The sequence below is a fragment of the Dromiciops gliroides genome, chromosome 5 (genome assembly GCF_019393635.1).
Source record: "Dromiciops gliroides isolate mDroGli1 chromosome 5, mDroGli1.pri, whole genome shotgun sequence".
In the NCBI taxonomy this organism is placed as follows: domain Eukaryota; kingdom Metazoa; phylum Chordata; class Mammalia; order Microbiotheria; family Microbiotheriidae; genus Dromiciops; species Dromiciops gliroides.
The window spans coordinates 89,207,034-89,221,836 of NC_057865.1; the positions used below are offsets into that span (position 1 = coordinate 89,207,034).

General features: G+C 37.2%; 1 protein-coding gene across 5 annotated transcripts in view; it reads right to left on the reverse strand.

Annotated features, from left to right (window-relative positions):
* Positions 1 to 14,803, reverse strand: part of DPP6 (dipeptidyl peptidase like 6) — a 1,357,728-nt gene that overhangs the window by 1,005,356 nt on the left and 337,569 nt on the right. The window lies entirely within an intron of this gene.

Sequence of the window (14,803 nt, forward strand, 5' to 3'; positions counted from 1 at the left end):
GGTTCACAGGAATAGCAAGGCTCAATGGGGTGTGAAGAATGTGCCATGAAAAAGGAGGTGATTCTCACCCCCTCTCCTTGCCTAACCTTGTACAAAATGTGATTTTCCCCACATGCTTTGTTATCTTCTTCCCCCGCCATCTCTTTGTTTCTCCCCTTTCCCTCCTCCCTCCATCTTCTCTGGCTGTCTTTCTCTCTGTTTCTCTCTCAGTGTCTCTCTGTCTGTCTCTGTCTCTCTGTGTCTCTCTCTGTCACTTTGCTATTTTGACCTACCTTCCTACCCCTGAGAGGTTGCAGTCTGTACCCTACATCCAACAAGTCCCTTATTTTAGTCAAGCACAGAGAATTGAAGCAGCCCAAGTCCTACTGTGGTCAAAGAGCAACAAATCAGTCATGTATCTCTTCATTTTATGCCACATTATGCTTATCTAATTGAATGCACTTTGGCTTCATTTGACATCTTCAAAAATAAAGATGCTTATTAGAGTTTTCTTAGATCTTGGAGACTGTCAGCATATCCCTTTGATACACACTAATCCAGGCTACCTCTGTCACCCCTGGAAGAAAAGGAGACCTTTTGGCCAATCACACTGCCAAACAGTGAATAGATGCAGGATCCCAAAGCATTGCCTTCCAAAACTGTATTTTAAGCAGGAGCTCCCACACTTCAGATAGATATGGAGCCTATCAAGTTTCAGGAGGAAGAAGTTAAAAGCCATTTTACAGAAGGCAACGAGAAAGAAGTCACTCTAGAAAGTCTCAGGGCTCACCTTGCTATGGATGGCATACAGTACCCTTTTCTGCCTTCTTCCCTCCCCAAAATATTTTCCCTTGCTATATAATTTTTATTGCTAGTTCTTGTTTTTATATCACAGAAATATAGAGTGATAAGCTAGAGAACCTTAGGCTATTTCAAATAGATGATAATGCCTAGGATCATTTTTTTTTCTGGCAGAAAGTTTGCAACTTGGGTAGGGAATCTTGGTTTTCCTCTAATGATATGTAGTTCAAAGATATTCTGGCTTGTCTTTCTACATAGCAGCTGAATGAATTACCCCAGGATCACAGAAAGAGAAACTGTAGTACAAAATATTCACTATAAATGAAGGGAAAAGTACCCAAACTTCTAATCAAAGGTACCTTGTTGCATTACTGTATTTACAAGTATTCCCTCTTTCTCCATGATGTGCACTTACTTGCCTAACCTGGGACTACTACCTCTACTTCAGTTTTTCTGTGGTACTGAGCCAGTGAGGGCAATGAGATATTCATACATGAAAGAATAATGAATTGAAGGCATACAGACCTATTCTGAAAGGAAGTAAGATGTTTTTGAAATGTTTGCTATAACATGATGTGATCTACATAAAATATGTAAGCTTTCTCAAACAAAAAGAAAACAATCTGCCCACTAGCTAGCCACAACCACTTTCTAGTTCAGTTCTGTGAAAATTAATAATATGGATAAACCATGAAATGTGAGAATAAGATACATACTAAGTTAAAAGTCCTATGAGTTTCACTTTTTTTTTTTTTAAAGTGAGGCAATTGGGGTTAAGTGACTTGCCCAGGGTCACACAGCTAGTAAGTGTTAAGTGTCTAAGGCCGGATTTGAACTCAGGTACTCCTGACTCCAGGGCCGGTGCTTTATCCACTGCGCCACCTAGCTGCCCCTGAGTTTCACTTTTTGAAACTTTTCCACCTTTTATATAAAATCATGTACTCTCTGAGTGGAAAGGAACCTTATAGACTAGAATAAAATCTAGGGGCATGTAGGTGGTACAGTAGATAGAGCACTGGCCCTGGAGTTTGGAGGATCTGAGTTCAAATGTGACCTCAGACACTTACTTGCTGTGTGACCCTGGGCAAGTCACTTGACCCAATTGCTTTAATTATCCTGGGCCATTTCCAGTTATCTTGAGATATAGATATAGATATAAATCTATATCGATCTATACCTATATCTACATCTATATCTATGTCTATATCTATCTTGCCAATGGATCCAGATGACTGTGGAGGAGAGAGTAAGGTTGGTGACCTTGGACAGCCCTCCCTCACTTAAATCCAATTCACTGTAAGTTATGATATCACAGGACATCATGAAGTCATGGGCCTCTTTGAGAATGAAGGACAAACAATAACATGAAGGATAAGATCTACTTTTTGCCCAAGAGGAACTAAATCCCAGAAAGGGCAAATGATTTATCCAAGGTCACAGAGTTAGCTCACATCAGTACTGGGATTAGAAATCAAGCCCCCTGACTTCCAATACAGCATGTAGTCACTTCGTGAAATTTTAGGGCAAGTACTGGAGAATACTGGAGAGAAAAAAATGAAAATAAGGGCAGCTTTATACCTTTCGAGAACTTAAATAGGGGCATACATCACAAATAACAAGAAACCAAAAGAACTGGTTAAAAGCAGAGTACAGAATAGATAGCTAGATGGTCTTGAAGTCAGGCTGAGCCGAGTCTTTTCTCTGACTCAAACTGTCAGGTAGGAACCTAGGCAAGTCACTTCTCAGTACTCCAGGCAGCCCCCTAAGAACAGAAGTTGCAGAGTTAGTATTGATATATAATGATAGAGGATATTCGCTTGACCAAGCAAATCACAGATTTAGTTTAAAGGAAAGGAGCTGGGAGACAATAAACCCAAGGGAAGTTTCAAATATATGCAGGGTTAGCATGGCATGAAGATCCTGACCAGAGATGTTCTGTCTTTAGACAGAATAGAATAACAAGATAAGGACTTGACATAAGTTTAAAAAAAATCCTGCCAGTAAGGCAACAATGGAAGAAGTAACAGAAAACTTAGGGAAGTTCTTTAGCTGCCTGGGTAGTGGGAGGGGCCGTTAAAAGAGGACAAGTTCTCTTTGGTCAAGAGTGATTTATCATAGTATATGTTTTGAGTTAGAAGAGATCATAGAATCAACTTTCCTGATATTACATATCAGGAAACTGAGGGCTAGAGTGAGGAAGGGAATTACCCAATGTTACATGGGTAATAAGTAACAGAATACCCATTTGCACTCAAGTCAATAGAGCTGTTTTTCTGCTCTCCATACTGCTTGGCCTGAAGAGAGGAGGATAGAATAGATGACATCTCAAGGTCCCTTACAGCTCCAGAGATCATCCAACTAACCCCATTATCAATGAAGCAGTATGTTAACAAGACTCTTTTTCACTGTTGCTAGAAAATAAAACAGCTGTTGGAGCAGAGGAAACCCCATTAAAAAGATCATTGGCAGGCTAGGGTATACATTAGGATTCAGCTCAGGTGCTCCCCTTGTACCTGGAGAAACAGAAGCCCTGCTGATTGATATAATCTCTCAGGAACTGGAAGACAAGAAGGAGGGACAGTATCAATAGTGATTGGATATTGAATAAGGCTAGTAACCCCATGAGAAAAATCACTGGTTCTCCCTCATTCATCATAATTCTTTTTTTTTTTTTTTTGCAGGGCAATGGGGATTAAGTGACTTGCCCAGGGTCACACAGCTAGTAAGTGTCAAGTGTCTGAGGCCAGATTTGAACTCAGGTCCTCCTGAATCCAGGGTCAGTGCTTTATCCACTGCGCCACCTAGCTGCCCCCCATCATAATTCTTGTTTCTAATGGAAACCCCCTTACTAGCTCACATAGCATCCCTGTATCTACTTTAATAGATAAGCCATCATTTCCAGGCAGTGTTTGCTATCAACTCAGAAGAAGGTAAAAAGCTGGGAAGATTATGAAAAAAAAAAACATGCAGGTTCTCCAACAAATATATTTGTTAAATGGCCATGGAAATTATTTACTTGGAGCAGGTCGGAGACAGGGATGGGAGAACTGAGAAATCACAATGAGTTTTGGAGGGCCAATGTCTTTTTTTTTGTTAAGCCAGATAAAGAAAAAGACTACCATCAGAAATGAAAACTTTTTTGTACTAAGCATTTATTATGAGTCATCAAATGGGAGAGAGCACAAAGTACACCAAAGGCACAATCCCAGAAAGCTAGATATACTTCCTGAGTATGATACAGCCTCCTTCATAGAAGCATTGTCAGACAATCCAAGTTGGTCTTCAAACTAGCCAATGTTGTACTGTTCCCTGCTCCATGGTCCTGGTTTCTACATCTCCTCATCCTTTAGCTTTCAGTCATTCAAGTATTTGGAACCCTTGTCCTACACTTCCATCAAAACCTACTCTCAGGAGACATTCTGAGTTTCTGTCCATGTGTTCTCTCTTCCTGGAATTGAAATGGACATTTCTTAAAAGTAGCGTAGTGGAACAAGTTAGTGTAGTGGAAAGGTAAGACAATCAGAGTTCAAAATCATCTTTGATACTTCCTAGCTACATTACCCCAGGTAAAGCACTGGAACCATATTGCCCTCAGTATCCTCATTTGTAAACTGTGATATTGGGTTATCTCTAAGATTACTTCTAATTCTAAATTCTATGATTCTAAGTATGCATGTAATTTTACAGATAATTGGGAACAACAACAAAAAAGTGTTTTACCAAGGTCATATAACGAGTGTAGTGACATCGCCCTATATCAGTTAGCTGCAAACTGATTTCCACATATGGCATATAAATTAAATAAGATATATTTACATATACATACATACATATATATATATATATACATCTATATACACATACATACATATGTGTGTATGTATGTGTACTATATGCCTTTGAGTAGCTAAACTAGATTGAAGAAGCTTCATATGGCTAGTTGCCATTCATTGCATTATAATCTCCTACCAATATATTTCTTATACATATTACATACTAAATAAATATTAAATTGAACTAACTAAAAAAAGTTGCCAAAAAAGTATTTGGAATAAGAGTTAGTACTTAGCTGGAATTCTACCAACCAGAAGTTCAACTTCTACAGTCAGATGAGAACTGATTTACATAACAATGACCCTCAGGCTCTGTAAATTTCTGGGCTCTCCTTTGAATAATCAACCATTTCTATCTACTTAGTATGGTTTTCACCTTGAGATCATTTTATTATTTTGTTTTATTTTTAGAAACTTGGTCATTAAGGTATGAAGGGCTAGCCTTGGAATAGTGATGTGGGTGAAATTGTTAATGTTCTCCCTCAAATATTCATCCTTTCTGTTGAGTTCTCCCTTTCTCACCTTTATCCAGCTAGCTCCTTTCTCACATCTAATTGTAATGTAATCCCTGCTAAAATGTTAATAACACCTTAAGGTGTGACCTGTACCATGGTTATTTTCATTTTAAAAAGAGACTCTAAAGGCAGTTAGGTGGCACAGTGGATAAAGCACAGGCCCTGGATTCAGGAGGACCTGAGTTCAAATCCGACGTCAGACACTTGACACTTATTAGCTGTGTGACCCTGGGTAAGTCACTTAACCCTCATTGCCCCGACCCACAAAAAATCATTTTTGCTTCAAATGGAATCAATAACTAACTGATAGCATTTTACTTGGGAATTCAATGCCATTAACACTTAATGTGTTAGGCAGAATTTAATTTTAAAAGGATTACTATGATTATCATTTTTATAGTCAATGCCTTATGAAAGGGATCAATACTGTACATTACTTAGAAGCATTTCTCATGCACTTGATTAATGCATTGTTATCATCAAAGTAATTAAAAGGAACAGGGTTATACACAATCAGCATGTACATCTTACTCAGCACCTCCTGGCAGTTGCTTGCAAAAATTAAACTCATTAATCACTGTGACTCCAAAGAAGAGAAAGCTTTGGAAAAATGAAAAAGCTCTATTTTATGGAGAGAAAAAATGTCTAAAGCCAACATCTAGAAAAAATTCCTGTCCACTTTATCATATAAGAACATTAATCTCAACAGGCAAAATGAGGTGATTCCATTGCCACAAAATATAAATTAATATTCTGTTATTACAACACTCTAGACTTACTTAGGTCTGCAGGTAACACAGACAAGTAAATTATCTTGGAAGTGTGCAGCAGAGACAATAGGAAAAACTAGGCTCTGAGAAATTAGTTTCCAGACTACTCTATAACCTTACTATTTGCCTGATAACTATGGAAAAGAATTGAAAGTTCAAGGTTTGACCTTGAGTAGTCTTTCTCTCCTTCCTCCTCTTCCTCCCTCTCAACAGGTAGTATAATATTACCCCCCAAATGAAAATGTTTGACCCCAATTTTCAATTATAAAAGTTTCAACATCATTAAATATCATGATTTTAGAAAAAAAATCACAAATGACCCCCAAAGACACCATAAATGTAATGTATTGAGCACAAGCAGGATATATTTTGTTACTAAAAATGATTTAAATGTAAGACATAGCAGAGGGCATTATCAAGGATAAGTATGGCCAGAAAAGTAAGTCAGCTAGTAAAGTATTAAGACTGAGAAAATAATGAATAATTCAGAGAATACCTTGGTATCAGTCACATAAAAATGAAGTGGATATATATGCATATTTATAGGCATATGTGTATATATATAGGTATATATGTACAAATATGTGTGCATATGTTTATGAATATATGTATATAGATGCACTTATCTGGATCTATAAACACATACATGTGGATAGCTACAGAGATAGAGATAAAGAGATAGATAAAAAACATGTATTTTCACTTTACTCTTTTGCCTCTTGATTCAATTTTTAGGTCAGTTTAAGTTTTATAGACTTTATAGTCTTTATATATTTAACTTGGTAGAAGTGTGTCTATTATATATGTACATATATCACAATACACACATACATGTGTATTTATATGTAAACATATGTGCACACATATGCATACACATATACATGCATACATAGATCCAGAAAAAAAGGAATAGTCCTTGTTTTAACTATAGACAGAATTCTATATTAATTAATCATTAAATTAATAGAAGAAATCATGTTGGACAAAATAAATAGCTTTGGCCACAAAGAGAAGTACAAGAGAAGGGGTACCTTTAAAAGGAAATTAAAGAAAAAGAAAGAACAGGAAAATGTTTCAAATTATTATGTCAGATAAAAGTCTGACACACAGAATCTATAGGGACTTGACATGATATGAGTAGCAATATGATTTATTCCCTTTGTATCCCCAGTAAGTGGTAAATAGTAAACACTTAGTAAATACTTAATGAATTTAACTGAATTCATACTTCCCAGGGGAGCAAAGATCAAAGGGCATTGTTATTGTCAATAACTACATGAAAAAAAGTTCAAAAATTTAAATAATCTGAGAAATACAAATCAAGATAATCTTTTTTTTTTTTTTGTAGAAGAGTACATACAGATTTATTTTAGTCCAGGGGCTCTTTTGTACCCTACCTAGAAGTGGGGTATGATTGATCCAGCTCAGGCTTGTGAGAATTGGAATGACACCCCCTTCTGGGAGGGACATTGTGAGCTCTGGCCTTAAAATAAACCATGTGACTTTGGCATCCAGAAGTGACCTTTCTGGGGTTTCAAAGGTCAAATCAGCATCAGGAAGTGATGTCTGCCACCCATGGGTCCTGTCAATCAGTGCTACCAGCCAATTACCTTGGAGTTGTGTGTGTGGACAGCCCTGTTTCCGGTTTGACAGGAGGTTCTGGGAGAAGCCGATTAGGAGCGAGGTCTTAAAGTGTCAGGAAGGGGCCTGGGGGGGCAGAGACAGGCAAGATAGGGAGAGCAGGCAAATCTCATACTTTATCCACATGTTTCTTTTTACTAACCCCTGATATACTTTAATAAATACTTATTGCCCAAAGATTGGTGCTATATGCTTTCTAATTTAAGGCAACCACTCATTAGATTTTAGACGTCACAGCTAGAATTTTAGGCCCTTACAGGTTCCAGATTCCCCTTTTTCCCATCCACATCCCTAGCCCTTAAATGGGGGTATGGTTGACCAGGGGAATTGCTTCCTTAGCTAAGGAGATTTGGCAAATATACAATCAAAATAATCTTAAGAAATGTATATACCTTTTACCTACTGGTATCAAAATATTGGAAAATTGATAAATTCTAGGATTTGTAGATTTGTGAAGAAATAGATATTCATATGTTGCTGGTGGAACTATGAAGGTGCATATATTTTGGAGTCCAGCAAGACAATATCTACTAAGAAGCACCAAACTAATCATATCTTTTAACCCAATGATTCCATTGTATGTTAATATCATTATAAAAAGAAAAAAAAAGAATAAGAGGAAGATATTCGATATGTTTAATACATCCTCTGCAGAGGGTTTATAGGGGAAAATTAGGATGCCAACTGAACAGGATGGGAAGGAATGGAACTGTTATAACCACTGTCCTGGATGCACTGTTCACATTTCAGGAATCCTAAATCCATTCAAGTATCGAAGTAATTAGTTAAGGGACAGCTAGGTGGCACAGTGGATAAAGTACCAGTCCTGGATTCAGGAGGACCTGAGTTCAAATGCAGCTTCAGACACTTGACACTTACTAGCTGTGTGACCCTGGAAAAGTCACTTAACCCTCATTGCCCCACCAAAGAAAATAGCAGTGGGGGCAGCTAGGTGGTGCAGTGGATAAAGCAGTGGCCCTGGATTCAGGAGGACCTGAGTTCAAATCCTGCCTCAGACGCTTGACACTTACTAGCTGTGTGACCCAGGGCAAGTCACTTAACCCCCATTGCCCCACACAAAAAATTTTTTTTTAAATAAATAAAAAGGATATACCCCCAGAAAAGTAATTAGGAAAAATGTATTTATCTAGATTTAAGGTAACTCAATATATGCAAATTTGCATTTACATAAACTCTAAATTAGGGGTGATTATTCACTTCCCAATTATTTCACTTCAGGTGTTTGCACAGTGTATTAAAATGTTTCAGTGTGCAAAAATTTGGCTAACTTCCATCTTTTCAGTAATACAATGATAGAGAAAAGCAAAACATAACTGTATGCTTCTGTCATAGTGTTGTATAAATAAACAAACTAGTAAACAACTTAGTTGTTCTTTTCCCCCCTACTATACAAGAACAATATATTTATCAATACCTACTAGGTACAAGGAGCTATATTAAGCTGAGAAAGAAAAAAATTGGTATAAAATATGGTCCTTGCTCTTAAGGATCTTATAATCTAATTGGGAGATAAAATAGTAACATGTCCAAAATTAACTATTAACAAAGATCTTAATACCAACTCAAGACAAAATAGAAAAGCTACCACAAGGTAATTATTATTATATTTTTAATAGCACCTTATTGTTTTTGGTAAAAATTGTCAAAAGAGATCAGGAAAGAGAGAAATTTCTTCAGGATAGGTTAGTAAGGAAATGTTTTATGGTAATGTTAGAATTTGAGCTTTGATAGATGGTTAGGGCTTAGAAAATTAGAGATATTATAGGAAATATTTTCCAGGTCAGCTATAAAATGGAGATATGAAAGGGTGGGTCATATTCAGGAGACTATAAATGAAGGTGTCAGGTTTGGGGAAGGTTAAGAGAAGAATTTTATACTGGAGAAGAAGGAAAAGGCTAAATCCTGGGAGGCTTTGAAAGCCAGCCAAAAGAGTTCAGACTTTATTGCATGAAAAATAAGAAGCCGCTGAATTTGGCTCTGGCTTGGGGCAGAACACTGATATGATCAAAGCCTGATTTTAGGAAAAATAGATATGAGTTGGTACATAGATTGGATAGCAAGAGGCATTTGAGACAGGGACACTGTTAGGAGGCTATTTTAATAATTCAGATGTGAGCCAGTAAGGGCCTGAATTAGAGCGATAGAAGTAGGAATGGAAAAGAAACAACAGGTTTGAGATATTTCTGTGATATAACGGATAGAATCGGGTCATTTATACACCATGGGAACAGAAAGGGGAGGGAAGAGGATGGGAAAATTTGTGATGATGCCATGGATTTGAGCCTGAATAATAGTAAGGATGGCATTAGCAGGACCAGCAGTAGTTGAAGTTGGAAAGAGGAGTTAGCTTTCAGGAAAACAAGAGCAAATCCATTTTATACATGTTTAGTTTAAAGCAGTTTCAAGCCATTTAAGTAGAAATTTTCAAAATATATTGATCTTGATAGTGGGTAGAGAGTTGAGGGACATGGACAGAAATTTAGGGACTATCTGAATATAAGTAATACTTAAGATATGTGCCTCTATGTGATCTTCAAATGAGTAAGAGTGTAAACACATAAGAGGTTAAATGACTGAATCTTGTAAAATCCCCTGTATAAAGTACAAGAAAAGGAAGAGACTTCTTGATGAAAAAAAAAAAACAAAGAATGATTAGAGAAGTAGGATCATAACTAGGAAAATATGGCATTGTGAATGCCAAGCAAGAAGAGAATCAGAGAGGCAGAGGTAGATAAATGCTATAGTCGACCAAAGAGAATGAGGATTAAGAAAAGACTATGCTGTTTCATAAAATCAGGTCATTTGATGTTATTTAGGATTATAATCATAGAGCAATGAAAGGCATAGGGGGTTAAGGAGAGAATGATTGGTAAGAAAATAGGGACGAGAAGAGACTGAACATTCCAGAAGGGGTAGGAGGAATAATTAACTAAGATCATAGTAGTGGCATGCCAGGGTTAGATCAAGGGCAATGGAAGGACATATTTAAACATAGGTTTGAAGTTATATCCTTGGAAATTAAGGACATTTGTTTCCCTCCCTTTACTATAGATAGAAAATAAGGACAATAAACTCATACGAATGTTAAGGCAAAAAAAATGGAACATAGATGATTTTACACATGAAAAACCTCCATGTATTCTATAAAGATGAGGTAAATTTATATACTAGGAAGAGCAAGGTGATGCAGTAGATAAAGTGCTGGGACTGAAGTCAGCAAATTCCTGAGTTCAAACCTGGTCTCAGGCACTTACTAGCTTTGTAATACTGGGCAAGTCATTTAACCTCAGTTTCCTCATCTGTAGAATCAGCTGGAGAAGAAATAGCAAACCACTCCAGTATTTTTGCCAAGAAAATGCAAAATGGGGTTATGAAGAGTCAGACATGACAAAAAAAACTACTAAACAAAAAAAGATAAATGTTATTGAGTAACTGAGAAGAGAAAAAAAATTGTAATACAAATTTGGGAAATATGCTAGAGAATTGATTAAGGACAACAAATATTGAAGTAGGGAAAGACCAGATGAAAGGGGGGGATAGTGTTATAATAAAGCAATTCATTATAATTTTATGACTTCTTCCAGCATTATTCTGCATCCCAAATAAAGGAATACAGAAAGTGGATAAAATGTGAGTTTCAGTGCCATACTTACGGGAAGGTTAAGGGGACTAAGGAATCTATGACATTACTAAAGGCCTCTTGAAAAGACTATGTTGACTTGGCTAAGTCAAGGAAAAACAGAAGAAGATTTAATTAACCAATAAAGTGTGTGTGTGTGTGTGGGGGAAGGATGACTTGTTTGATTGGAGAGAGATAGAAAATTAGAAGATAAGGAGGTTGTGGTCAGAAAGGCAGGTCCTGTAGTGTTTGAAATCTCTAAACTATCTTCATGTGGTCAGGAGGCACTCAGCTAGTGATTAGTTAATGTAGAATAGATAAGAACACCTGTGAAGCTTTGCTGGCCAATGAAACTTGTGGTTCAGTGTGCAAAGTGCTATTAGTCTAAAAAAGTTAGAAAGACCTCTTAAAGATGGAGAGAGGGAGCAGGTTAGACAGCAGCAGTATTGATGGTAAATCATTGGTTTGGCTAGCCCATTTTAATTTTATGTTTAAATAGAATGTTAGGCTATGGTGTACTACCCCTGTTCCCTCTGCCAAGAGGGCAGAGGTAAAACATGAATATGAAGAGATGGTTTTTAACTAAAAAAACAACCTTTGAGATGTTTATGTTTATATTTATATAAATTTATATTTTAAAATGTCATGTTCTGCTTAAATATTTCTTTACTAATGTCAGTATCTCGATTGAGAGGAACAATGATTGATTTTACATTTTAGAAGTTATATTGCATTACAAGATAATTCCTGAATTGCATATTTTAGAAATTGGTATAATGCATTACATGCTTACAGAAGCTAAACATTTCTTTTAAAAGACAAACTGCTTAAAACTTATAGAAGACATCTCTCCCAGTCCTAGAATATTTAATGCTTTCCCCAGAAGGGGTTCAGGTGTTTTACTTTAAAAAGAAAAGAGGCATCTTTCAGCAGCAAAGAGACCATGGCTACTTTTTTATATTTCTAATTGAAATCTTTACAGCTGAGATATGTTCCTCCCCAAAAGGGGATTACCTGTGAAAATACTGGCTCTTAATTATAATTACCAATAACAATGTAGACATCACTGGGTATAATTGGAAGGTAGCCTTTCTTTCCATTTCAAATGTATTCTGTGCAGACAGATAATATATTTCCAATTAATTATTCTTCTTACAATCTTTACACTTCATTTATCTATGCTTGCCTTGGGGCTACCTTACTCTTTTTTTTTCCACTTGAGGTTTATAGACACACACACACACACACACACACACACACACACACACACACACACCTGGTCTAGAACTGCTTTAATTTGTCTTTGGGGTGAGGGGAGACTGAGGAAGTAGGGGAGAGTCTTTTTGTTTTTAGTTGGAGAAAAAAAGAAAAGAGCAGTTAAGGAGAAAAGAGAGAAGCTCCTTATGTTTACAATGATCTCAGTGCTCAAGGTCAAGAAACTACTTTGGTGGATTGCTGAACTGCTTCAGGTGAAGGAAAGGCCACAAAAGAACAATAAAACTTTTAGCATATTAGTTCAGACTTCTTTGATGGATGTGACAAAGATTTAGTGAGCTGGGTAGGGAGAACTCCCTTCAGCACCTGAGATAGCTAACAAGTAGCATAGCAGTCCTCTTGCAATTTGCTAATCAAATATGGAAAATTGCAGTATTTTTTAAATTTCTGCAATTGTCAAATGTCTAAATGCATACACTCCCCCCATAGAAACATGTAACATGTTAAAATAAGGATGTGTAAGTGTCTATCATTTTCCCAGCCTCATTTTAAAACTCAATTAAACAATTCCTTTGGATTCTTTCAGGATACCTCTTTTTGAGCTGTGAATCACCTAGCTAATAGTGAATGTAAAGGGAGGAAAAAGGTAGAAAATAATTAAGGCCCAGAAAGGCATGCAACACCATATTATTTTTGTGAAAGGGTAAGAGCTTATACTCAGATTTTTAAATTTCTTCAAGAAGAAAATTTTCATTACTTGGCTCCTCTCTTCAATTAAGTCCTAACCTTAAGGACTGGAATGGATCCCTGGAGAAATGCAAGTAATGCTTTTGAAGAGATAAATTGGATCTATCCATCTCTAACAGTCTAATGTGCTACATTTAACTTGGAGGCAGTGACATAGTTGAGGGGGAAATGCTCTGGGGCATTAGCCTAACTACAAGCTGGAATATGAATCTAGATTACTGTCTGGGCTGCATACACTGAAAACATTGTATGTATGCTATGTTGTTCATATGCATCAGGCATACAAACATACAAAATGACCAATACAAACACATGGTCTTCATATTTCTCTGGGGAAAAAATCATGCCAAGTGCTGGACCTTATACTCTTAATGACTAAGTTAAGGGTCTATTTTAGAGCCATATCAGCAAAAAAGAAAAAGAAAAAAAGCATTTTCACATGTTAATTCCCTTGTTTGTTTCTCAGTCCAACGCTTTTGATGATCTGAGAAACAGTTCCAGACATCTGTGATATTTAAAAGCAGGGAATATATGCTCCGAGCTGTTTAAAAAAAATCAGAAGAAAGGAGAAGGGGGAAAAAAAAAAACAAGGCTGAGAAAATGTCTGATATAAAATCCAGAAGCCAGTGCCTTTGCTTTGTCCTAGCGACACCTAGAGTCTGCAAGGGTGAAATTTCACAAAGGCTCCTTTCCTGGTGCCTGTCACACGTTCCTGGCTCTGGCAATATAGTACCAGATTTAAGCCAGACTGAAGAAAAGGAGCGTCTACGGAGAAATCTGTCTGCATTGCAGCTCAGTTACCTTCTCTTCCCCCCAATCCTCCCCCCCCCATGAAAACGCTGTTATCTTTCATCCTCTACTTTCTCTACCAACTACTCCCTCACCCCTTTCTTCAAGGGCTTCTAGCCCGCGACCCAGATGACTAAGAACTCGTTCACATCCCTTAGGAGGAAGCTAGCCAGGGGGAGAGACGTCCCTTTTAATGAACGACTTTGGGAAATGATCCAAAGGAAAATTCTTATGCAAGGTCGGAGCTTACATCTGTATTTTTTTTGTTGGATGCTCACATTTGATCTTCAAAAACAAGACAAAACAAAACATACTTCTACCTTCCTTAAAGAAAATAATTTGAATTTTTGGGACCCAACCAAAACCCAGAGCTCGGAAAGTGTCTTAGCAAGGCCCACCTTTCACTAACTGTCTAGGCCCCATGGCTAGGGCCCCCAGTAAGCTACCATGAACAAGAACTGGTAAGTCGAGACAAATTGCAATCCAAGACCCAAAACTTACGGTGGAAGCAAGTGCATTGGAAACCTCCATAGGGAATTTGGAGAGTGATAATAGGACTTTGGGGAAACTAGAATTGGGATTGCCTGTAGGTTTCTGGGTTCTTTGGCCAACAGAAAGAACAAGAGAGACTGAAAAAAAAACCACGCACAGATAATATAATGCAACACCTCACTCTGCAAAATATAGGTAGAGTGGTCCCAGTCTTAGCAGCCCCCAGCTGGACTAACATGTTTGATGGATGGTCTGGACTGTTTTTTCCTTCCTCACATAAAAAAAAAAATCAGAAAAAAATGCCTATCATTCCTCCTCCTCCCTTAGAAGCATAGAGACCCCCCCCCCAAACCCCATCACACACATCCCATCAAAGACCTT